Genomic DNA, 26,752 nt, shown 5'->3' with positions numbered 1-26,752 from the left:
TCAGTGACTTAACTATGGGGGGGGGGGGATGGGTTCAGGGGGAGAGACTGCACATTTTGCAAAAGTGGCACCTCCCTCCACCCCCCCCACTCTGCTGCTGCTACCCTCCATTCTGACCCGCCAAAAAATGTGCTCCCCCTGCACCCCCCCTTATTGCCACTGGCTGCAATAAGCCCAGTTGGTCCTTCCTTGGCGGTTCCTGACAAAGCACCAGGGCTTCAGCAGTACATGATGGTGTTCATTCTGTTGTCCATCTCCTTCTGTAGGTGATCAGAGAAGCTGTCCAACATGGTGGAGCCCCTGCACAGAAGGATGTTGCTGTAAATGTTGCCTTTGAGGTTGCTGTCGCATGTTTCCAAGTTGTGCAAAACCAGAGAGTGGACTCCTTGGAGCACATTAGGGAGGGCTTAAAGAGTGCCTCTGGGCAGCAGAACCTCTCCTGGCCCAGCATGATGATGTAGCCATCTAGGAGCTTGTCATACTCCACCAGGTGCTCATTCACATCCAGGCTGAGATCCTCCTCGAAGCTGACTGACCTGTAGCAGCATTTATTTTTGATGTCCTCCATGATGTGGACCACGCTCTCAGTGAACTGTTGGCCTGTCTCATTGATCAGCTTCAGGAGGTAGTCTTTGAGGTCAGCACCACCGTAGTCAGCCCTGGCCGTTACGATGCATGATGAGCTTTCATGCACGGGCGCCATGTGGGTGACTCCGTGGCTGCACTCCACCACCAAGCCAGTAGATGGAGAGGACAGACTGGTAGGTGATATGCATGGTGGAGGTGCTGAAAGTCTTGGAGAATCTTGGCCATCTTCTCCCTGCTATTGGCCAGGCTGGGAGGGTCAGCCACCATCATGGCGTGCTCCTTGTAGAGGATCCTCATGGCCCTTTGGAAGATGTAAGCAAGAGTGCTTCCACCCCGTCCAAGTTCCCCACGATGCCGTGCCTCAGCAGGCTGACCAGCCCCAGCGTGGACACCAGTTTGGTTAGGTCTTCCTCCACAAAGTTCTCCTGGTGGTTGTTGCCTGATATGATGCTCCTCTGCATGGGTCTGCCTACCACCAAGGGGTGCAGCACTGAGGGCAGGGGAAGCCTGGTATAGTGTAGCCAACTTTGCAGTAACCTGTGCCCAAGTTGATCATCACTGCCCTGATCTTCTTTATCACCCTGCTTGCCTTCACTTCCATGGAGTTGTCACTCTGCGACAGCCTGGAGTTGGATTTCTGGGGTTTGGAGGGCAGGAGTGGGCACCCTCCTTCCTGAGTGTGTATGCTGTTGGTTGGATCTCCACCCTGTGTGCTTCTGCATTGTCTCTGAAGCCCTAGTAAGTCTATATAATGTCACTTATGGATTCATGATAACTCAGAAAATCTCTGAGTCTTACAGCAAATGAAAACTGTCTCCATCTTTGTTTACATTTACTTAATCGCACTTGCCTCCTTGAGGTACGTAGCCAGCAACCTCCTGAAAATGCAACTGTTTCCCAGAAGTTCCTTAAATAAACTGAGAGATCCTGCCTCCATCATCTCCTCAGGCAGCGCATATCAGATTACAACCAAAAGAAGCTCTCTCCCAGATCCTCTCTTAACATTCGCTTTTAATCTTCAACGTCAGTTCTCTTCTCTGGGACACTAATGCCACGAGAGAATTCTCTTAATATCATTTCTATGTATTGTTAGGTCTGCTTTGTTCATGAATGAGTGAGACAAACACCAGGCTGAGTCGAAATCAGGGTTCTTTGTTCTTTATTACCGGATTGTAACACTTGCAACCAACCAGGTTAGTCGGAGAATGCATTCTGCCGTTATCAGCAAAATGGTGATTTTTTTATACCCTTGGATACATGCTTAGAACATCATCATATCATTACTTGTCCAATGACTAAAACTGTTGCTATCCTTTCCCTGCTAGCTTCCTGCCTCTCAATCCATCAATGTCTCTCTTAAACTGTTGCTATCCTTTCCCTGCTAGCTTCCTGCCTCTCAATCCATCAATGTCTCTCTTATCTTGTAAGTACAAGGATGCATTCTGTTACTCCTTAGTACTGGGTGACTCCTTCTCCGGTCCCATCTCATGATGTTTTACCTAACAGGAGTACAAGGACACCTCCCCTTCTTGTTACTGCCCTGTACAGGGTAACTCCCTACACATTCCCATCTCATGATGTTTTACCTTACAGTATCTACAACTTTGTTACCTATAACTGTCCACCCCCCCCACCCCCCCCCCCCCCCAATCCCGATAGTGCTTGCCTTTTTAATGTGCTCTGGCTCTCCCTGACTTCAGAACCTGGCTACACCCTTGTTTTTTTTCCCCAAGTTGCTGCCAGACCTGCAAAGTATTCTGCCACAGTGGGGGGGGGAAACTAAACTGATGTTTTCATGATGACTAGTCTCTGCTCCATCCTCAACATCCATTGGAGCGCTTTCATCCCTAACGTCGAAGTACTCGAGATGGCAGAGGTCGACAGCATCGAGTCCACGCTGCTGAAGATCCAGCTGCGCTGGATGGGTCACGTCTCCAGAATGGAGGACCATCGCCTTCCCAAGATCGTGTTATATGGCGAGCTCTCCACTGGCCACCGTGACAGAGGTGCACCAAAGAAAAGGTACAAGGACTGCCTAAAGAAATCTCTTGGTGCCTGCCACATTGAGCACCGCCAGTGGGCTGATAACGCCTCAAACCGTGCATCTTAGCGCCTCACAGTTTGGCGGGCAGCAACCTCCTTTGAAGAAGACCGCAGAGCCCACCTCACTGACAAAAGGCAAAGGAGGAAAAACCCAACACCCAACCCCAACCAACCAATTTTCCCCTGCAACCGCTGCAACCGTGTCTGCCTGTCCCGCATCGAGCCTGCAGCTGACGTGGACTTTTTACCCCCTCCATAAATCTTCGTCCGCAAAGCCAAGCCAAAGAAAAATAACTGATTCCAATGAAATTACAGTGACTGATAACTACAGTACAGACAAATATTTCCTGCCGATGCCAACAATGACATAAGAAATAGGAGCAGGAGTCGGCCATCTGGTCCATCGAGTCTGCTCTGCCATTCATGGCTGATCTGATATTAGGCTCATCTCCACCTACCTGCCTTTCCCCATATCCTTTAAATCCCCTGCTATGTAAAAATGGAAACAACTTACCAACCTCTATCTTATCTATGCCTTTCATAATTTTATGTTTCTATAAGATTCCCTCTCATTCTTCTAAATTCCAAGGCAATCCCATCTTTCCTCCTCGGCTAATCCCCTCATCTCTGGAATCAACCTGGTGAACCTCCTTTGCACCACCTCCAAAGCCAGTTGAGGCTTCCTCAAGTAAGGAGACCAGAACTGCACGCAGTACTCCAGATGTGGCCTCACCAGAACCTGGCACAGTTTCAGTATAACCTCCTTGCTCCTAAATTCAATCCTTCTTGCAAAGAAGGCCAACATTCCATCGGCCTTCTTGATAGTATGCTACAACATGTTGTGATTTATGCACAAGCTCTCCCAAGTCCTTCTGCACAGCAGTGTGCTGTGATCACTTGCCATTTAGATAATACGCTGATCTTCCATTTTTCCTTCCAAAGTGGATAACCTCACATTTACCAATGTTGTACTCCATCTACCATACCCTTCCCCACTCACTTAACCTATCTATAATCTCTCTGCTCATTTTCCTTATCCTCTGCACAATTTGCATTTCCACTCAATTTAGGGTTAGGATGATCAAATCTAAGAGTGCTGCCTGTCATCAGAAAATGTAGATACACTACATTCTGTCCCCTCCCATATTGTTTATGTATATCGTGAACAGGTGCCGGCCCACCTGTGGCACAATGCTCACCACTGATTGCCAACCAGAAAACAACCCCCCCCCCCCACCCCCCCATGGTATTCCAGCTCTCTGCTTTTAATTGGTAATTAATGACAGCATTAATTTACACTGGTTGATCATTGCAAATTTCAGATCCCAAATATACATTCAACGATTGTTCAAAATACATCTTTTGTTTTAGCTGAGTTTGAATAAATTGCCCAGTCTATAACTAACAATAACCAGAAATGCATTCAGATCAGCAGACTGCTTGTGAGGTGGCACAGGGCTCAATACCTGCACACCAAGAATGAGATTGTTGTGAGAATGGAAAAACTTGGTGGCTGCTTTCCAAGATAATAGTATGGCTGCAGTTAGAATTTCAAAAGACACAAGGTAGCAGCTAAAAGCTTATTGGAGGAAGAAGCTGATAGGAGCAAGAGTGGTCAGGTGACCAGAGGAACAGCAGAAGCCAGGATCAACTAAATAAGAAATACAAGCTCATTAACAATTAGATAATAACTTTGTAATATTACATTCTTCCCTCCTAAAAGAAAACACAAGCGGTATCAAGCAACACTTTCGGGGACTATTCCCATCCATATCAAGTGGGAGGTTTTGGTACATAACCGGATCTCCTTAGATCTTGTGGAGCTACTGTTTCACCATCTTTCACACTGTCATATCTTCTTCCTCCTCCAGTATTGGTACCACCAAATTTCTTTAATATTGTTGCACAATAGGAGATGTGAGGATTGTCTGGCTTCTGGACATGGTGCCAAGTCATGAACAGACTGGGTACCTGATGTTTGCATATGTTGGATTACTGTCATGGAGTTCAACTTGATCTACAAGTGGTTCGTTCATGTTACTCCTCACAAACCTTCTTAGTAGTATGTGTCTAGGGAGGGCAGTGAATTTTCATGGGATGAGTAGCGTTGGAATACATTCATAGGGTGTGGTTCTTGTTTCTGTACACAACAGCAATCTTTGGGAGAGTAGTACCTCAGGAAGCACCAGTTCCCAATGCTTCTCGGGGAGGTTACATAATCTGAGGGCCAAATGGTCTGCCTTCCATATGATGCCGTTGAATCTCTCTACCTGTCCATTCTCAATTGGAGGATATGGGGTAGTATGACTTGTGGCAACCCCCTTCAGGGAGAGATAATCTTTCAGATTCTTAAACATGAAGGTGGTGTCTAGATCAGAATGTATGTAATTTAGCATTCTGCTTAGGCTAAATAGCAGATCCAGGCATCTGATCACTGATGTAGTATGCATATTGGGACATGGAAAGGCAAAGGGGAAATGTGAGTATTCATTAATTACTGTAAGTAGATATGGGTTACGCAAAGTTGTAATCAATACTAAGCCACTCCATAGGTTTTGTTGCTTTGATAAGAGTTCCTCCTGGTGGGTGATAGAACTGAGGCCTTAATTCAGCACAGACGCTGCATGAAACACAAGTCTTCTTGACACCTTCTGTAGAAAAGGGGAGATTCCTTGCTCTAACAAAATGCAGCAGCCAAGTTATTCTGGATGACAAAGTCCATTATGAATGTCAGCCAGTGTGGAGGTAGTAAAGGCTGAACAAGTGTGCACACAACTAAATGTGTCAGGGACAACATTCTCTTTCCCAGGACGGTACTTTATTGTGTTTCAAGTTCCAGCCTCTAATCTAAATCTTTGCGTTCTTCATCTTTTTACACTTTTTACTGTCGAACATAAAGGCCATTGACCTCTGATCAGTAACCAAGCTAAAGTGGCACCATGCCAGGTAGTGGCTCCATTTGCACCCTGCCTCAATGATGAGAGTCACTTCTTTCTCTACAATGTGGTAGTGCAATTCACTTCCTTGTAGCATCTTTGACATGAATGCAACAGGCTGTCCTCCTTGGTTAAAGACAGCAGAAAGAGCCACTTCAGATGCATCACACTCTACCTCAAAGGGTAAGTTTTCATCCACTGTTTGCAGGGTGGCTTCCACCAACTCTCTTTAGTGAGTTAAAGGCATTGAGGGCCTTTTCCTCCATCGGAAACCTCTGTATTTACCATTGGTTGAATCTTGTTAGAAAATCCATGAATCAATTGGTATAATAGGCAAACATCCCAAGTGCCCTTTTTAAGGATTATAAATTTTCTAATGGAAGAAGATCTTATAGTGGGAGAAGTCTCTCAGGATCTGGATCTAGATTACAAAGAAAGATTGAGCAAATTAGGTCTTTATTCTTTGGAGTGTAGAAGGTTGAGAGGGAATTTGATAGAAGTATTTAAAATTATGAGGGGGATAGATAAGAGTTGTTATGGATAGGCCTTTTCCATTGAAATTAGGAGAGATTGAAACAAGAGGTCAAGAGTTAAGAGGCAAAAGTTTAGAAGTAACATGAGGGGGAACTTCTTTACCCAGAGAGTAGTGGCTGTATGGAATGAGCTTCTGGGGGAAGTAATGGCAACAGGGTCAATTTTGTAATTTAAGGAAAAATTGAATAGGTATATGGATAGGAGGAAATATGGGCAGGATGCAGGTAGATGGGACTAGAGGAGAGTACTTAGTTCAGTGCAGACTAGAAGGGCCAAAATGGTCTAATTCCATGCTGTAATTGTTATATGGTTATATATAGTGATACCATTCCCCACACAGTATCCAAGGACATAAATGGAATTCACAGACTCCACAGTCTTTGAATCATTAAGTGTTTGGTGCCTCTGACTAATGGTCTTTAGGAATTTCTTTACATTTTGATCATGTCCCTCTTGTGCACGTCCACCAATAGTGATATTATCAAGGTCAAGCAAAGTAACTTGCAGTTTTTCTTCTCTAACTAACTTGTCCATAACTTGCTGGAAGGCAGCTACCCCATTTGTGACTCCCAATGGAATCCTACAAAATTGGTATAAACGTACATTAGCTTCAAAAGACATATACTTAACTGACTCCTTCAGTGACACTTGGTGGTAGGTCAAAGGTAGAGAGTACATTACATTTTGCAAGTTCATTCACCATTTTGTCAATCCTTGGCAAGGGGTAAGCATCCAATTAAGTGTATTGATTGATTGATTGTGAATAATCCACACACATTCGCTTCTTGTGTAGGATCCTTCCCTACTACCACTTGGGCTTGTCATGGTGATATGCACCATGTCTCAATTATGCCTCCTGAAAGTAATTGCCAAATTTCCTCTGCGATTAAGTCCTGATCATCTTTGCCAAAGCATCTTGATTTGACAATTGGTTTACAGCTTGGTGATAAGTTTGGAGAAAGGGATGGCTCTTCTATTTTTGCTGCTGTATGCACGTCTCATTTATGCCTTCTAAAAGTAATTGGCGAATTTCCTCTGCAATGAAGTCCTGATCATCTTTGCCAAAGCATCTTGATTTGACAATTGGTTACAGCTTGGTGATAAGTTTGGAGAAAGGGATGGCTCTTCTATTTTTGCTGCTGTATGCACGTCTCATTTATGCCTTCTAAAAGTAATTGGCGAATTTCCTCTGCAATGAAGTCCTGATCATCTTTGCCAAAGCATCTTGATTTGACAATTGGTTACAGCTTGGTGATAAGTTTGGAGAAAGGGATGGCTCTTCTATTTTTGCTGCTGTATGCACGTCTCATTTATGCCTTCTAAAAGTAATTGGCGAATTTCCTCTGCAATGAAGTCCTGATCATCTTTGCCAAAGCATCTTGATTTGACAATTGGTTACAGCTTGGTGATAAGTTTGGAGAAAGGGATGGCTCTTCTATTTTTGCTGCTGTATGCACGTCTCATTTATGCCTTCTAAAAGTAATTGGCGAATTTCCTCTGCAATGAAGTCCTGATCATCTTTGCCAAAGCATCTTGATTTGACAATTGGTTACAGCTTGGTGATAAGTTTGGAGAAAGGGATGGCTCTTCTATTTTTGCTGCTGTATGCACGTCTCATTTATGCCTTCTAAAAGTAATTGGCGAATTTCCTCTGCAATGAAGTCCTGATCATCTTTGCCAAAGCATCTTGATTTGACAATTGGTTACAGCTTGGTGATAAGTTTGGAGAAAGGGATGGCTCTTCTATTTTTGCTGCTGTATGCACGTCTCATTTATGCCTTCTAAAAGTAATTGGCGAATTTCCTCTGCAATGAAGTCCTGATCATCTTTGCCAAAGCATCTTGATTTGACAATTGGTTACAGCTTGGTGATAAGTTTGGAGAAAAGGATGGCTCTTCTATTTTTGCTGCTGTATGCACGTCTCATTTATGCCTTCTAAAAGTAATTGCCAAATTTCCTCTGCAATGAAGTCCTGATCATCTTTGCCAAAGCATCTTGATTTGACAATTGGTTTACAGCTTGGTGATAAGTTTGGAGAAAGGGATGGCTCTTCTATTTTTGCTGCTGTATGCACGTCTCATTTATGCCTTCTAAAAGTAATTGGCGAATTTCCTCTGCAATGAAGTCCTGATCATCTTTGCCAAAGCATCTTGATTTGACAATTGGTTTACAGCTTGGTGATAAGTTTGGAGAAAGGGATGGCTCTTCTATTTTTGCTGCTGTATGCACGTCTCATTTATGCCTTCTAAAAGTAATTGGCGAATTTCCTCTGCAATGAAGTCCTGATCATCTTTGCCAAAGCATCTTGATTTGACAATTGGTTTACAGCTTGGTGATAAGTTTGGAGAAAGGGATGGCTCTTCTATTTTTGCTGCTGTATGCACGTCTCATTTATGCCTTCTAAAAGTAATTGGCGAATTTCCTCTGCAATGAAGTCCTGATCATCTTTGCCAAAGCATCTTGATTTGACAATTGGTTACAGCTTGGTGATAAGTTTGGAGAAAGGGATGGCTCTTCTATTTTTGCTGCTGTATGCACGTCTCATTTATGCCTTCTAAAAGTAATTGCCAAATTTCCTCTGCAATGAAGTCCTGATCATCTTTGCCAAAGCATCTTGATTTGACAATTGGTTTACAGCTTGGTGATAAGTTTGGAGAAAGGGATGGCTCTTCTATTTTTGCTGCTGTATGCACGTCTCATTTATGCCTTCTAAAAGTAATTGGCGAATTTCCTCTGCAATGAAGTCCTGATCATCTTTGCCAAAGCATCTTGATTTGACAATTGGTTACAGCTTGGTGATAAGTTTGGAGAAAGGGATGGCTCTTCTATTTTTGCTGCTGTATGCACGTCTCATTTATGCCTTCTAAAAGTAATTGCCAAATTTCCTCTGCAATGAAGTCCTGATCATCTTTGCCAAAGCATCTTGATTTGACAATTGGTTACAGCTTGGTGATAAGTTTGGAGAAAGGGATGGCTCTTCTATTTTTGCTCCTGTCAGTGCACAGTAATGATCGCCACCATTCACAATTAATTCAGTCAAGGGTCCTCTGTATAAAGGTTAAAACCTTGTGTTTTTTATACTTAATTTTTTGCCTGTCTCTTTAAGAGAACTATTGTTTGTAGTGTCGCCATTGTGACCATGATGTAATATGTTGTAATGCCTGTGCAGGCTAACGGCTTTTTCTACAAGATGTGAAGGAAGTGTCAGCATGATATTTGTATCTTTATATACTTTTTATATCTTTATATATCTTTGTATCTTTATACAGTAAATGCTTTATTATTCACCATTATCAAAGTCTTGTGGAAAAGCTTGGCAAAATGTTTATCCATTCTATCAATGAATTAAAACTACATAGAGTTTGATTTGTTGGATTAAAGTGATAGAAATTTGGGATATCGCAGCTCACACTTTGGAAGATGATATTTTGAAATTAGGATATATTAGAATAAACAAGATGCTACTCAAAGCTATTCTTTTCATCAAACTAAATTGAGTCAAGATGAAATTCGAGATGGATCTCCGATGCGGGAGCTTCGAGAATCGATCGAGATTGACGATGATCAAGTAAACAAGGATCTTGAAGAAGCTTATCATACTTGATGGACTAATGAAATATGATTTTATATTCTTTCCGGGGGAGACAGACTTTTTTTGTCTTCTGCTTCCGCAGCCACATGTCACTTAGTGGCAAAGGCCACTTCCCAAATAATAGAAGGAAGTAGTACTGGTATTTTTTTTAATCAATACTTTATTTTGGTGGGGGTGTAATTTTTCTTTTTTTTTAGGAATTTCTTACTATCTTTCATTAGGTGATGTTACTTATTTTTGGAAACTGCTGTGAAGCTGGGATCTGGCGGGATAAGTAGCGAGAGTTATTTATTCTTAGATTTATAACATGGAGCTAAATAATTTAAATTTTGTAACATAATGTGAATGGGCTCAATAACACAATCAAGAGAAAGAAGATTTTAACTTGTATTTAAAAAAATTAAAAGTTGATATTGCATTTTTTACAAGAGACTAATTTGATTGAAAAAGAACATCAAAAATTAAAAAGAGAATGGGTAGGTCAGGTTATCACTTCATCTTTTAATTCTAAGGCAAAAGGCATTGGTGTTTTAATTAATAAGAAGTTACCTTTTAAATTACAATCTACTGTCATGGATGCTGCATGGAGGTTTATTTTAGTGAATTGTCAAATTTATTCAGAATTTTGGACACTTATGAATATTTATGTACATAATGTAGATGATGAGAAATTTATTCAGGATTCTTTTTATCTTGCAGAAGCACATGATAATGTGATAGTTGATGGTTATTTTAATTGTTGCTTAGATCCATTATTGGATAAATCACAAAAATCATTAACTAGAACAAAAACTGCAAAGAGAATTTTAACTTTGATGGAAGATTTAAATTTAGTTGATATTTGGAGAAAATTAAATCTGAAGGAAAAGGATTATTTATTTTATTCTTTTAGGTTTGATTTTTATTCTAGAATAGATTTTTTATTTCAGCTCAATTACAAGAACGAATTATACACACAGAATATAAAGCCAGGATTTTATCAGATCATTCACCTCTATTGATTTCATGTTCAGATTCTGAAAAAATGAATTCATTTTATAGATGGAAGTTTAATTTTTCATTATTAAGAAATGTTAATTTTTGTAATTATATATTAAATCAAATTCAGGAATATTTAGATATTAATATTGATTCAGTTGATAATAAATTTATTCTATGATACACTTTAAAAGCTTGTTTGAGAGGTAAAATAATGTTATTCTACTAAAATTAAGAAAGTTTATCTTAAAGAAGTAGATACATTGGAGTAAATTGAATTTAAAGAAAATTTTGCAGAAAGTCCTGTCTGAAAGGAAAAATAAGATTTAATAAATAAGAGTATGTATTATAATTCAATACAAACTTATAGAACAGAGAAATTAATTGAGAGAACTAGACAGAAATATTATGAATTGGGGAGAGAGCTCATAAGGCATTGGCTTGGCAATTGAAGACAGAACAGACTTCAAAAACTATTAATGCTATGAAAAGAAATGCAAAAACTACTTATAAAACTCAAGATATAAATGATTCTTTCAGAGATTTTTATTTTAATTTATGTATATCTCAATCCAATAATGATGAGGTAAAGATTAATGTTTTTTTATCTGAAGTTCATCTTTAAATTGTCAAGATTGTGAAGATTTAGATACCTCATTTACAGTTAAATAAGTTATTAATGCCCTCAATACTACACAAAATGGTAAGTATCCAGGTGAAGATGATTTCCATCTGAATTTTATAAGAAATTTAAAGATTTGTTAACACCTCCATTCATGGAGGTATTGAAACAAGCAATCCTTTTCTAATACAATTATAATAATAAAACCTAAGAAAGATAAAGATTTGTTAAAGACTGAATCTTATAGGCCAATTTCATTATTAAATGTTGATTATAAAATTGTAGCTAAAATTTTAGCAAATAGATTGACTAAATATTTACTGAATTTAATCCATTTAGATCAATCTGGATTTGTTAAAAAATGATATTCTGCAGATAATATAGCTAAACTAATTAGCTTAATTCATATTTCTCAGAAGAAATCCGATTTAGCAATGGTTTTATCATTAGATGCTGCAAAAGCATTTGATAGATTAGAATGGAGTTATTTATTTAAGGTGTTAGAAAAATTTGGATTTGGATCAATTGGTTGGTTTAAAACTGAATAAAAATCCTTCTGCTAAACTGGTGACAAATGGACAAATATCCTGCTTTTTCATTAACTAGAAATTTTTCTTTGGATTTTTGTATCTCTAAGATTTTGTATCTTTATATTCTTTTTATATTTTTATATATCTTTGTATTTGTACACAGTAAATGCTTTATTATTCACCATTATGAAAGACTTGTGTCGAAGCTATGCAAAATGTTTATTTGTTCTATCAATGAATTAAAACTACATAAAGGTACAGCCACAGAGTTTGATTTGTTGGATTAAAGAGATAGAAATTTGGGATATTGCAGCTCACACTTTGGAAGATGATACTTTGAAATTAGGATATTATAATAAGGAAAGTGTTGTCTATACTCCATATTCAAATTTCACACTCAGATGCTGGCACTGGAAATCCTGTCCAAGAATGAAGTCAGAACATAGGTCCTTCAATGTACCAAGTCATTTGGCAGCAAGGAAATTATCAGTGGAGTTGAACGACAATAATATCCAATGAACATAATCGAAAATCTGCACTGTAACTTGTATCTTTCCGTTTGTTTGTGTTCACAGTAGGTGCAAATCTGATCCAAGCTTTTACACAGTTTATGCACACAGAACTTGGATTACATGGAAGTGGGAGTGGCATTCTGGACATTTATGTAGGAACGGACAGATTTAGCATGTCCAAAACTGGTCCTATGTGGTCCCAAGTGTAAGTATACAGAGTAATACAGATTAGATAGTGCAGGTGATCTTTCTTGCTGTTTCTGGCTTTCTGTGCTGGTAAAATGTGAGTAATGAAGAAGTATATTTGCTGCCTAAATTCCATGTTTAATCAGCTTTTTTTATATTCCCTCATGTTTCTACAGCTCTCCAGAAATGGCCATCTATCACTTACCCTGATGAAGGCCATGTGGTAAAAACCTCTATTGTCTATATTTATAAATGATATGACCTTTTATGTTTGTCCCTGCTCTCACTGGCTGGCTCATGACTCCCTCTTTATCTCTCATAAAGGCTGTCATGCCACAATCCTGCCCCCAGTCTGAGTCCGGGTCAGGGAAAGCCAACAACATAAGGGATGCTGCCCATCTCTTGCGAATAAAAGCCTTCAGTTCCACTGACTTCAGTCTATGTGTAATTCAGAGCATTGACCTGAAAAATTAAACCTTGATTCTCTTTCAACAGATGCTCCTTGACTTTCAGATCATTTTTGCATTTTCTGTTTTATTTAAGATTTGCAGAGCCTGTATTTTGAATCACTGGCCTTGAAGAAGGAAGAGAAAGTATTTTCTTTGGGCAATTCATCTGTTTACATTGGTATTAGCTGATGGTCATGGATAAATAAGCTAATGGTCTGCATAATTAATTTTCAGATAATGAATTGAAACAAAACATCTAGAGTTAATTTCTTTCCTAAATTAGATTTTATTTTTGGTATTTCTCCACGACTTATAATTAAATAGCAAAACATATTGACATTTAGAAAGTAGTAGATTGATTAGTCTGGAGCATAAAAAATGACAGGGGAAGCAAACGTTGGGTGATACAAAGCTAATGAAACCGGGACATTGAAGTAGATAACTTCAATGATAGTTTTGTTCTGTGTGGTATTGTTCAGGTCATGAGGATCAGAGGATGCAGCGTTATCTAAGAGTACTGCCTGTAGCAAATGGGGGTCTCAGATCCCAGGGGTGCTTGGAGCACATGAAAAGATGGCCCAGTGTTAACTTCAGGAGAATTAGTATTGGAAATCTAGAAACAGAGACCAGTTAGCTATTGGGATCAGGAAACGTGGAAGGGTTCTCCAAAGCATAGTTGAAATGTATCTTTTGCATAAGGTTGGAAAATAAACATGGTTTAGTTGTTCCATAATTTTTATTGCAGTGATCATATTCAAAAGACAGCTCAAATTGACAGACATTTTCTTCACTGCAAAGATAAAAGTATGAATTAATTAATTTACTTTGATTTATGATTTAACTTGCAGTAAGCAAAAGGGTTTTAAAAACGTTTTTGCCATAGATCACTCCAGTACCATTATTTGCAAGAAATTCTGGCAAATAGAGAGGGGCAGAGTTGCATGATGTGCCTGCTTAAGAAAATACTGCCCTATTACTACCAACACATAACCTCCTGTACCAGTGGTCCCATCACACTTGATCAGTGTTACATTAAGATAAGGAAAGCCTATAGATCTTTCCAAAGACTACAGTCTGGTAAGTCAGATCAATTGGCAGTGCTCCTGCTATTAGACAGTGCCTAAAAAATGAGGCTCCAGGGATCTCGACAGCCAGAAGGTGGTTGTGGGAGGCTGGAGAATGATGACAGAATTGCATTGAGTTAGTGGTGTTCAAGAACTCAGCTGAGGATCTGAATGATTACACCAGGGCTGCCACAGTCTTGATCAAAACAGCTGTGGATGAATGTTTCCCCACCAAATCATTCAGGGTTTTCCCCAACCAGAAATTCTGGATGAATCATGAAATTTGGAACCTGCTGAGAGCCAGATCAAGAACACTATACATGGAGCAGGTTCTGTGTGATCTGAGTGAAGAGGAGAATCTGGAAGAGAATGGAAACAACAAACGATTTCCGACATCTATAGCAGGGCCTAGATGGAATAACCTGCTACTAACCTTAATACAGTGCAATAGCAGACAGCAAAGCTTCACTCCCATATGAGATCAATGCCTTCTCCACCCAATTTGACCACCAGAATAAGGAAGAACAGCTGCACACCCCTATGTCCAGTGAAGATCCTCTACTGTCAATATCTGAGGATGATATGTGGGCTGCCCTCTGAGGGTGAATCCAAGGAAAGCATCAGATCCAGATGGAGTACCTGGTCGAGTACTGAAAGCCTGTGCTGACCAACTTGCTAATATATTCAGGGATATCTTCAACATCTCACTCTAACAGGACGTGGCACCCACCTGTTTTAAACAGGCGGTCAATCATACTGATGGCCAAGAAGAGAGTGATAACCTGCCTAAATGACTACCGACCAGTGGCTCTTACATCCACAGTGATGTAGTATTTTGAGAGGCTGGTGTTGAAGCATATCAGCTCCTGACTGAGTAGTGACATGGATCTGTTCTAATTTGCCTACTGTAGCACATGCCATCTCACTGGATCAACACAAAGCCCTGGACAGCAATGATGCATACATCAGGATAGTCTTTATGGTTCAGCACCATCATTCCCTCAAAACAAGTCAGCAGACTCCAAGGCCTGGGTCTCAGTATCCCACCGTGGAATTGAATCCTGGATTTCCTCATGTCCAGATTAGTTAGTTTAGATTGCAAGAATATCTTCTCCACAATATTCATCAGAACCAGAGCATCACAGGGCTACATTCTTAGCCCTCTGCTCTACTTGCTTTTTACCTATGTCTATATGGCTCTGTATGACTACAACAGCATCTACAAATTTGCTGACAATACCACCAAAAAGGGCTGTATAAAAGTGGGCTACGATTCAGCATACAGGACAAAGATTAAACACTTGGCTGGATGTTATACTAACAACAACCTCGTACTCAATGTCACCAAAACCAAGAAAAACCAGAGGTGTACAATCCAGTAATCACTAGGGGATCAGAGGTGGAGAGGATGAGCAAATTTAAATTCCTGGGAGCCACTATCTTCAAGGATCTTGCCTGGACTCATCATTCTAGCGTCATCGTGGAGAAAGCATGTCAGCATCTCTGCTTGCTCAGGGATTTGTGGAGGTTTGGCATGCCATCGAAAACCTTGGTAAACTTCTTTAAACGTATTGCAGAAAGTGTGGTGACCTGCTGCATCATGGCCTCATATGGGAGAACCAATACTTCGAAGCAGAAAGCCCAGTATGTTACAGGCAAGACTCTCTCCGCCATCAAGTAAATCTACCTGGAATGTTGCAGTTGGAGAGCAGCAGCAGCAATCATCAAGGATCCACACCTCGCAGGACATGCTGTGTTCTCCCTGCTGCCATCAGTAAGGAGGTACAGGTGCCACAGGACTGGTACCACCAGGTTCAGTAATAGTTGCTACCCCTCAACAAACAGACTCCTGAACAAAAGACTCATTCAGAGACTCATTTAAAGACTCTTGCTTTGCTCATTATTTATTACTGAATATTTATATTTCTGTATTTGCAGTGTCAGTATGTTTACATTTTTCTTTTGTTAGGATATCTTTCTTCATGAGTACAGTAGAAATGCTGCCTGGTGTGTGGGTAAAAGCATCTCAGGGTTGTATGTGATGTCATGTATGTTCTCTGACAATAAATTTGAACTTTGAAATAATGAATTTGAAAGTTCATGTGTAAAATAAAATTGAAATTAAAATTATGATTTCAGTTTTTAATTTGGCAAAGGCACTTTAAAGGTTTAACATTTTGCTTTGAACATAAGAAATTTCAATTATTGGTCATGCAAAAAAACATACCAAACTATTTGATTAGTCCACATGGTGACTAATCACTTCAAAAAAATTGTGTAATTTAGGCAATATGAAAACAAACTATTCACAAAGTCAGTTTTATTGTTAAATACTGACAAAATTATTTGCAAAAATTGTAACAGGAATTATGATTTTAAGCAATTTTCAAAATGATAGATGTAATTACCCCGAACCTCACTTACACTTCACACCCAGTCACCTGTAAAGATTATATTCCTTTTACCATCTGGAACTCAGCCTTTTTCCACATCTCCTCTATTTCCCGTACATCTACCCTGACCCCTCTGCCCCTAGGTACAACAAAAACAGAATTTCCCTTTTCCTTACCTACAACCCCACCAGCCTCCACATACAACATATTATCCTCCACAATTTCCATCACCTGCAACATGATCCCACCACCACACATCTTCCCCTCTCCGCCTTTCATAGGGACTTCTCCCTCTGTGATTCCCTTGTCCACTCATCCCTTTCCACTAATTGCTCTCTTAGCATCTTCCCCTGTGACCACAAGATGTTTCACACTTGCACCCACACCTCCTCCCTCACCACCATTCGAGGCCCCAAATAGTCCTTCCAAGTGAAGCAAACTCTTCACTTGTGAATGTGCACATCTACTATATCTACTACAGAAACTACATTGTTTCTGTTGAGGCCTTCTCTACATCAAAGACACTGGGAGATCGCTTCACTGAGCACCTTTGCTCTTTCCGCATCATTGACAGGGATCTCCCTGGATCCAACCATTTTAATTCTGCACCCCACTCATGCGTTGACATGTCTGTCCATGGCCTCATGCATTACCAAACCAAGGCCATCCGTAAATTGGAGGAGCAACACCTAGTATTCCGTCTTGGTACTCTCCAACTGGATGGCATTAACATTGTCTTCAGTTTCTGCTCGACCACTTCCCATTCTCCCTCTCTTCCCCATCCCTCTGTCACCTTTCCTCCATCTCTCCACCCCTCTCCCTCTCCATTCACAGAGCTATTCCCCCCCCCCCACCCCATTTTCTGATGTGCTTTCCCTCCTTTAACCACCTATTTCCTCTTGCCTGGGTGCGTCCACCCCCAAACCATTTTATTCAGGCACTGACCTACATTTTTCTCATACCTTGATGAAGGGCTTAAGCCCAAAACTTGATCATGCATATCTTTGCTGTGTGATCTGCTGAGTTTCTCCAGCATTGTGTTTTTATTTCAATCATTGCATCTGCAGACTTTGGCGTTTTACTCCATATAATTACCCCTCACAATGATGCCTGACTTCCAACTACTTCCATCATTTTCTGTTTCACTTCATATTTTTAGGCTGTTTTCAGGCATTCCTTGTATTTTTTGACCTGACTACTATGGGAACAATTACCAGTCTATGGCTCCTAATAGAAATACATCCTTGCCCATTCAGACTATATAAATAACTCCATTCTATTTTACTATATTGCTATTATGTTAGGCACAATTGTCGTCAGGAGACCAGATATCTTTTGCCTCTAAATTGTTTTAGTGATATTTCCATGGCAACCAAGGTAAAAATGAATTTATTGTCCGATGTGGTGTTTGTTGTGTCTACTATATTTAAGGTTTTTGTATTTGGGAAATTGATTCGGCAAATAGGCTATAACATGTGTGTACATCATGATGGGATTACTTTGTGACCCTAAGCCATGGCTACCTTATGAAGCTGCAATTCAATGAGAGATTTTTGGTGAGCCACCAATAGATCTTTCTGCAGAAAAGTTATTGTTTTATTTTGTGATGTAAAGAGAAATAAGTCAGCAGGGCAAATTTAATTTGGGTATTTTGATGCATGGGCTCAATAAAAATAGCCTCAACGTGTGTTTACTGATTATTTGGAGAAAATGTCAGTAAATTTAGGAAATGCTGTGTGTTCAGTTGTGAACTACACAGGAGGGCATTTTCCAATTAGTACTGGGGATTAAAATTCCAGTGGGGAACTATATTGAATGTGTAAGCATGCATCTTCAGATCACATCTTAAAAAGCAACTTGTCTGATACAAAGTGCCTTCTCACATGCAACCTTCCAAAAAGAATTGCTGTTTGATCATGTGATGGAAAGGCACATTTTATCTTCTGGACAGCATTATATAAATGGCGTTTCATTGTCAATTTATCTAGACTCAACTATTGGATAACACAAAAGGTTTTCCAGCCAGGCCAGTAGCTGGATTATGCTAATGTCAGACAAATATTGAGACCAACAATACCAGAAATAACATGGATTCATTCTTTTTTTTTGTTTGTGGCAGCACAGAATGGGCATGCCATCTATATCAACCATGCTCATAAACTCAAGTTACCATGCCAAGTATCATAATGTCGCCTTCATACTCGTGGGAACATCGGGTGGCATAGGTATGTAAAGAAAATCTCAAGCTTTCTGTCCTTTCTTCTCCAATGTTAATTCTAAACAGGAATGAATGCAAAGAACTCATGCAGGAGTGTGTGTCCCACGGCAGTGTTGTCAACCTGATGAATACTAAACCTAAACTTTATGCATGTATGCATTTCACATATCCCAACAAAAGTGATCAATTTCAAACATCTACATCTACATTCACAGCCATGATAGCCAACTGTTCCTTCAACAACCACACTTTATCTCTTTTGTTCCCATGTTAGGTGACTGTTATGTATGACTGTTTTTCATCATTCTGCTCATTTTAAACTCAAGCTCCTCAAAGGTTGCAACTCTTGCCTGAACTGCAGACGACAATCCCATCTCCAACCTCTCTTCTCACTCCAAATTTTTTGGATTTGACTCTTCCCACATCAGTACTTATTGCCCTACAATTCTGACTGACTTTCACTTTATTCAGCCTCCGTAAAGGCAACCATGTATTGTTTCTCATCCATCATTGTGGTTAGTGGAATTGTCCTTGCCTGGTTCACTCTTATCTCATTACAGGCAATCTTCTTACCTTTTACACTGTCATAATATTATTTTGGGTCACTTGGTTTTCTTAATATTTAACCTGATATCAGAATCAATGCCAGAAATTAGTTTGATTTCCATTTAAATTTGAAAATGTCAATTTCCTCCACTAAACTATTAGCCTCAAAAGATTGTATATTTGGCAATAAGTCCCAATTGATCACAATCTCATAAAGCTATAGTCAGAGTTAAATATTGGGCTATTATGCCCATTGGTTAAAAAAAAACAAAAATGCTGGAGGATCTCAGCAGGTCTCACAGCATCCATAGGAGGTAAATATATTTTTATTGGACGCTGTGAGACCTGCTGAGTTCCTCCAGCTACTTTGTGTTTTTACCAAAGTGACAGCAACTGCAGACTTCAGCCATCTCATCCATGTAGACCAAGTTATCCATCTGAGGTAAACAACAAAATCTGCAGATGCTGGGGTCTAGTGAATACGTAAAAGTGCTGGAGAAACTCAGCAGGTCACACAGCATCCATAGGATGTAAAAGGCAGTTGAAGTTTAGGGTCTGAGCCCTCCTTCAGGAGGGCTGAAAATGAGGCACCCTTCTGGGAGGGATAAACAGTATGGCACTGGGGTCATTCCATGCAAAAAAAATCGGCTTTCTTTTTCATATAAATCTTGCATATCTTTATGGATTAAATGGGATTTATACATGCTGGTGGGAGGTTATTCCTTAAAGCAACTCTTGTTTTTTGTAAACAATGTGGAGCTGATAATACTGTATGAAAGTTGCTCCGAAACAAGAATCTGTGTATGATGGCTTCAATAAGTACAAATTGTCAGAAAACATGAGGGAAATACTTCAGAGAATCAGAGGATACTAGCTCCACTTGGTAAAATTATGATAAACATAGAATCCTTATCATAACAAATCCCCTGGAAGATACACTTCTTATTGTAAAATGGGTAGAAACACATTAAGTTGACTCAAAAGCATAAACAGAAAACACTTAAGACACTCAGCAGGTCAGGCAGCGTCAATGGATAAAGAAGCAGGGATAATTTCAGGTTGAAAACCTTTGTCATGAGGATGGAAGGAGCTGAAGAGGCAAATAAATAAATGATAGTTATTATTAATTCTTTCATACTGCCAAATATGAAAAAGCATTTCCTTCAAAGGGTCCAAACTGAAAATGTGAAATGAAGATACTATTGAATCATTGGATCAAAGTAGAAGTGACAATTCATCAAACATTTAACTTTCATGCAGTAATGCCAGAAGAAATCATGAGACAGACGTGTTTGTGCAGATCCAAGACTGTAAAACAATTGGTTTGAAGAAACTAACCTGACATTTCAGAAAATAGATGAAATTTATCATGCAACAGAGAGCAAAGTCACCTGTGAGTCAATGGGACAGAAGGTGGATCCAGTACATTCAACTGAGCCAATCTCTCACAATGTCAGAGAAAAGCCTAAATAAACTCCAAGGCCATGAAATTGTTGGAACTATGAGAGCAAGAAATGCTCCACTAGAGAATCTTGCATTTCTTAAAATAGGTAACAAAATATATAAGAGACATGAATAAGAACATGACAGAGGAATTAAAAAATCCATTTGCATCTGTCTTTACAGGAGAAACCCTAATTATGCTAAATATAGTTGAAAACCAACATTCTAGTAATCTAGTAAGAATGAGGAACTGAAATAATTAATAGTCAAAAAACCCTAATAGAGTATTTGATGAAATTCAACACTGATAAATCCTACAGATCTGCAGTCTGGAGTTTTGAAAGAGCTAAGTTTTGGAGAAAATCCTTAATACTGACCATATACTTATGCAGAAGTACACATTCTAATTAAAATAGGGTGTTATCAATTTCTGGATGTTACTAAGAGTGACTTGAGACTTGAGAAGGTCAGAGCTACATGTTGATAAAGGGTTTTGACCATTGAGTCAAGCACTAGGTCCCTACTGTCTCTTAAGCAGTCTGTCAATCTGGCACCATATTCACACCATAGAGGGAGACTGCAGTAACATCAGAACCAATTCTGGGACTTGAGAGGAAAAATAATCCTGACATATGAAAGGACACATGCACTAAATGTTAGAATACTGAGAAATGTAGAGGAACAGAGGTGCCTGGCAGAGAACATCCACAAGCTAATAAAATGAAATGGACAAATAGATAGAAAAAAGAAATGGTATGTTTTATTATCTGAGGCATTGAATATAACACCAGAACATTATAAATTATATAACACCAGAACATTATAAATTATTAATTAGACCAGTGGTTCTCAACCTTTTTCTTTCCTCACATACCACTTTAAGTATTCCTTATGCTATAGGTGTTCCTGTGATTAGAAAAGGATTGCTTAAGGCGATATGTGGGTGGAAAGAAAAAGTTTGAAAACCACTGTTTTAATCAAACCTAATTGACTTGTTATGTGCACGGTTTCATAACTCCAAAGGAAATGGGCCAATGACAATTTTTCTCAAGCAAATTATTTCAGTAACAATTGAGTCTAGAGCAGTGGTTCTCAACCTTCCCTTCCCACTTACATACCACCTTAAGCAATCCCTTACTAATCACAGAGCACTTATGGCAAAGGGATTACTTAAAGTGGTATGTGAGTGGAAAGAAAAAGGTTGAGAACCACTGAGTTAGACGAAAGCAAGCAGGTCTGGTCATCAGCTTGTAGGAAAGGTGTGATAACATTTTGGGCGAGTACAATTATTTAATGCCAGGACAGAAAATGCGAGAAGCTAAGAATATTTTTTTAAGCATATTGGAGGTCAACAGAAGATTTAAGAGAGGAATAACTAGATAAGAAAGATATCAATAAAGATCTTAATAATAGATGGTTATAGATTTTAAATAGTTAATATAATTATTTGAATACATTTCTCATTCAATGGCTAATGGGGTTATAGAATTCGGGCCACGCACCAGCTTTTGGGTGTATTTCTAAATGTACCTCAAGAACCATAGGCTGTAGACTAAGAACTAGAAAATGCCTGCACAACTATTCTTCAGATGGTCTAGACTGAAAGGGCTAAATGGATCATTCAACTGACCCAATCTCTCATAATGTCTGCAAATTTCTAAATATATCAACTGACAATGAAAAGTATTGACTGTAAGGTGAGTGTTCGCAGCTGCTGGTGGTACAAATGGGAACATCACAGAAAAGCAAAAAGGCAATAAATAAACACTGAATTTTCATATTTTATATGTTACAATCACTGCTTTATAAAATTAGAACCATAGAACATTACAGCACAGAAACGGGCCCTTTGGCCATTCTAGTCTGTGCCAAAGCCTTTTTTTTTGCCTAGTCCCACTGACCTGCACCCAGTCCATAGCCCTCCATATCTCTCCCATCCATGTACCTGTCCAAGTTCTTCTGAAATGTTAAAATTGAGCCCGCATTCACCACTTTGGCTGGCAGCTCATTCCATACTCCCACCACTCTCTGTGTGAAGAAATTTCCCCTAAACTTTTCCCCTTTAACTCTTAACCCATGTCATCTGGTTTGTATCTCACCTACCCTCAGTGAAAAAAGCCTATCTACATCTACTTTATTTATCCCCTTGATAATTTTAATACCTCTATCAAATCTCCCCCCACTCTTCTACATTCCCTGTAACTCAGTTCCTGAAGTCCGGACAACAACCTAATAAAATCTTCATTGTACTCTTTCTATTTTATTGATATCTTTCCTGTAGTTAGGTGTCCAAAACTGCACACAATTCTTCACATTTGGCCCCAGCAAATATATATAAGCTGTCTTTAATGTTTACATCCTTATTTTGGACCATAAATTTTAAAAGTGAAAATGTTGAGGATATTTTAATATTTTGAGTGATTCAACCACTCAAGATAATGACAGGCAAATATCTATCACAAAATATTAAATGGTAGATGTTCACATTAAGAAATCTGCATTAAATATTGACAGAAAACTGTATTAAAATGACAACTTAAATTGTAATTTGTTGACAGACACTTGCCTGAGCAAGTGATATTAAGAGATAGATTTTTACCCCACAAAACATGAGAATAATTTTTAGGCAAAGCACATAGCATGAAGCTCCTGAGATTAGAGAAAGATAACAGAAACAATTTACCTCTGAGCAATGTTCTTTTTTAGAGGGGGTTGTCATGGAGAACAAATTGAACCTGTGGAAATTATATGACATAATGATCTTGAAATATTAACTGTAACATGTATGACATTTTATTGTAGAATTAATGTATTTCTGCAGGGTTAGATCCTGGAAGAGTGGTTATAACATGAACAGTAGTTGATTCATTCTTGAGGCCTAGTTTGAACAAGTTGTTCTGGGAAAAGTAATTACTCGAAGCACCGAACTGGACAAGGATCTGGCACAAGAATTATTAAACTGTGGTAGAGGGATTGCTAACTATCCATTGGAAACACCATGTGCACACATGATTCTTATGAAGGTACTGTACATTAAAATATGTTGGCAGTCTTTCGAAATTTATAGTATAATCTGCTATCGCGTAATTTACTAAGTGATGTTTCTCACATCCCCAGATTAATTGGCCATTTCCTGTATCCCTTTTAAACGTATTGGATTCACTGGAAAAAATTATTACTCTCTTAAGTAGGCTTGTTTTTAAAATGAAGTAAAAATGTCTTAGACAATTAAGGGAATAACATCCAATTGTCTGCAAAATTTGCCAATCTGCAACCACTGAAATTCTGAGAGTGCAGGATTGTTGAAGTTTCTACCAGAGAACAAGTTTTACATCAAAATACAAAAGATATATTGAGTAAAATACGAAAGTTTGCAAATGTCGTGACTGAAGTAAAAACAATGCTGGAGAAACTCAGCAGGTCAAATAATGTACTTTATGTAGCAAAGTTGAAGATACCAACCAATATTTTAGGCTTGATCCCTTCCTCAAAGGTAAAATGTAGGCAAGCACCTGAAATAAATGGTGGGAGAAAGGGACAGGGGGAAGAGCACAGGCCCACAGGCAAGAAGTAATAGGTGGATAAGGGAGGGAGGGAGGGCACAAGAGAAAATAGTGGGGGAGGGGGGGAGATACCATTGTGAACAGAGAGGGAAGGGTGTGGAGAGCTGGAGGAAAGGAAACACAGGAATAGAAAACAGTGGGTGAATGTAGATTTCTCCAGCAGAAACTGTTAATCCCATCCAATTGGTATGTGCCCAGACAAAATATTAGGTGTTGCTCCTCCAATTTACAGATGCCCCTGGTTTGGCAGTGCATGATGGGGCAGAAGTGGGGCACAGAAGTCAAATGGCTGGTCACTGGGTGATTCCTGTTATTGTACTCAGTGAAGCAATTACCCAGTCTGTGTCCAGTCTCTCCAATGTAGATAAGGCCACAATGGGAGCCACAGATAGAGTAGATGACTCCCACAGATTCACAAGTGGAGTGTTGTTTCACTTGGAAAGACTGTTTGGAGCCTTGAATGGTGGTGAGGGAGAAGATGTGGGCACAAGCATGGCACTTCTTGCAGTCGCAGGGGAAGGAGCCAAGGGGACGATTAGTGGAAAAGGATGAATGGATGAGAAAGTCACAGAGGGAGCATTCCCTATGGAAGGCAGAGAGGGGAGGAGTCATTTACCAAAATTCTCTGGACTCTGGGCAGGTCCTGGCAGATTGGAAGCCAGCAAATGTCACACCACTTTTGAAAAAGGGATGTAGGCAGAAGGTGGGTAACTATCATCCACTTAGCTTAACATCTGTAATCAGGAAAATTCTTAAAGCTGTCATTAAGGATGACAGTAATTTCGAATGAAGGCATTCAAAAAGGTAGGTGCAGCATGGATTCGGAAAGGGCAAGTCTTGTTTGACAAACTTGTTGGTATTCATAAGTTCACAAGTTAAAGGAGCAGAAGCAGGCTATAAGGCCCATCGAGTCTGTTCTGCGACTCTACACTAAGCTGAATTGTGCTCACACCCAGTTCCATTTTCCAGCCTTTTCCCCATATCCCTTGATACTCTTACTAATGAGGTACTTATCCATTTCCTGTTTAAATACTCTCAGTGATCCGGCCTCCGCTGCGACAGTGAGTTCCACAGATCCACGACCCTCTAACTAAAGAAGTTCTTCCTCCTTTCTATTCTAATTGGTCAACTTCTAATTTTAAGACTATGACCTCCCTGTCCTCGATTTACTCATCAAAGGAATCATCTTATCTGCATTCACTTTGTCAAAACCTTTCAATATTCAAAATGTTTCTATGAGATCCTCCCCCCCCTCAATAAATACAACCCAACAGCTGTCAAATGCTCCCTAATCACTAGTCCCTACATTCCAGGAATCATCCTAGTAAATCTCCTCCGCAACCTCTCCAGCAACATCACATCCTTTCGAAGATAGGGGGCCCTAAACTGTACACAGTTCTCTAGATGGGGTCTCAATAGTGCCCCATAGAGTCTCATTAACACCACTCTACACTTATATACTATATCTCTTGAGATGGATGCTGGCATAGCATTAGTCTTCTTTACTACCAATCCCACCTGGGCATTAACTTTTAGAAGGACAAGGACGCCCAGGTCTCTTTGCACCTCTGAGGATTGAATTTTGTCCCCATCCAGATAGTCCTCTGCCTGTTTATTTCCACTGCCAAATTGTAGAACTGAACACTTCAACATTGTACTTCATCGGCCATATTTTTGCTCAGTCTCCTAGTCTGTCCATATCCTTCTGCAATTTTATGGTTTCTTCAACAGTTCCTGCTCCACCACCTATCGTAGTTGTCATCCACAAATTTGGCTAAAAAATCCAAATTGTTAATAGAAATTGTAAATAACAGTGGCCCCAAAAACGACCCCTGCGGAACACCATTTGTTACAGGCTGCGATCTTTAATGGGATCCCTTAATTTCAACCTTTTGTTTTCTGCTTATCAGCCAATTTTCTATCCAGTCTAATAGCTTCCCAGTAATTCCATGGTCCTTCATCTTATTTATCAGCCTAACATGAGGCACCTTATCGAAAGCCTTTTTGAAAATCCAAATTTACAACATCCACAGCCTCCCCTTCGTCTATCCTATCTGAGATTTCTTCAAAAACTCTAATAGGTTGGTCAGGCAGGATCTACCCTTTAAAAAAACCATGCTGACTAGAACCTATCCTGTCATGCATTTCCAGGTATTTCATAATTCATCCTTGAGGATCGTCTCTAATATCTTCCCAACCACCAACATCACACTTATAGCTCTATAGTTTCCTTTTTTTCTGTTTCCCACCTTTCTTGTACAATGGAACCACATTCACAACCTTCCAATCCCCTGGAACCATGCCAGAGACTATTGATTTCTGGAAGAATCTCCATAACCACCTCTTTCAATACCTGCAGGTGTACCTCATCTGGTCCAGGAGATTTATCAATCTTTAATCCATTCAATTTACCTAGCACAATTTCACTAGTAATCTAGTAGAGATGGATCAAGTGAATTTGAGATTGGAGCGAAAGTTAGCAGCAAAGTGAATAAAGTTGACAAGCTCATCATGAGTGCATGAGACAGCACCAATGTCATCCTTAATGTAGCAGA

The 26,752-nt window shown here is 39.5% G+C and overlaps 1 protein-coding gene and 2 pseudogenes across 1 annotated transcript in view; 1 reads left to right on the top strand and 2 right to left on the bottom strand.

Moving 5' to 3' along the window:
* The window catches only part of LOC138762114 (coiled-coil domain-containing protein 148-like), a 146,711-nt gene that overhangs the window by 2,296 nt on the left and 117,663 nt on the right, over window positions 1–26,752 (bottom strand). The gene's annotated exons all lie outside the window — the stretch shown is intronic.
* Window positions 1–26,752, top strand: part of LOC138762475 (uridine phosphorylase 2-like) — a 42,333-nt pseudogene that overhangs the window by 10,643 nt on the left and 4,938 nt on the right.
* LOC138762476 (actin-like protein 7B) lies at window positions 219–17,463 on the bottom strand (annotated as a pseudogene).

The sequence above is a fragment of the Narcine bancroftii genome, chromosome 4 (genome assembly GCF_036971445.1).
Source record: "Narcine bancroftii isolate sNarBan1 chromosome 4, sNarBan1.hap1, whole genome shotgun sequence".
Lineage (NCBI taxonomy): Eukaryota > Metazoa > Chordata > Chondrichthyes > Torpediniformes > Narcinidae > Narcine > Narcine bancroftii.
Note: the sequence above shows the minus strand (reverse complement) of the source record. Positions and strands in the feature narration are given on the sequence as shown.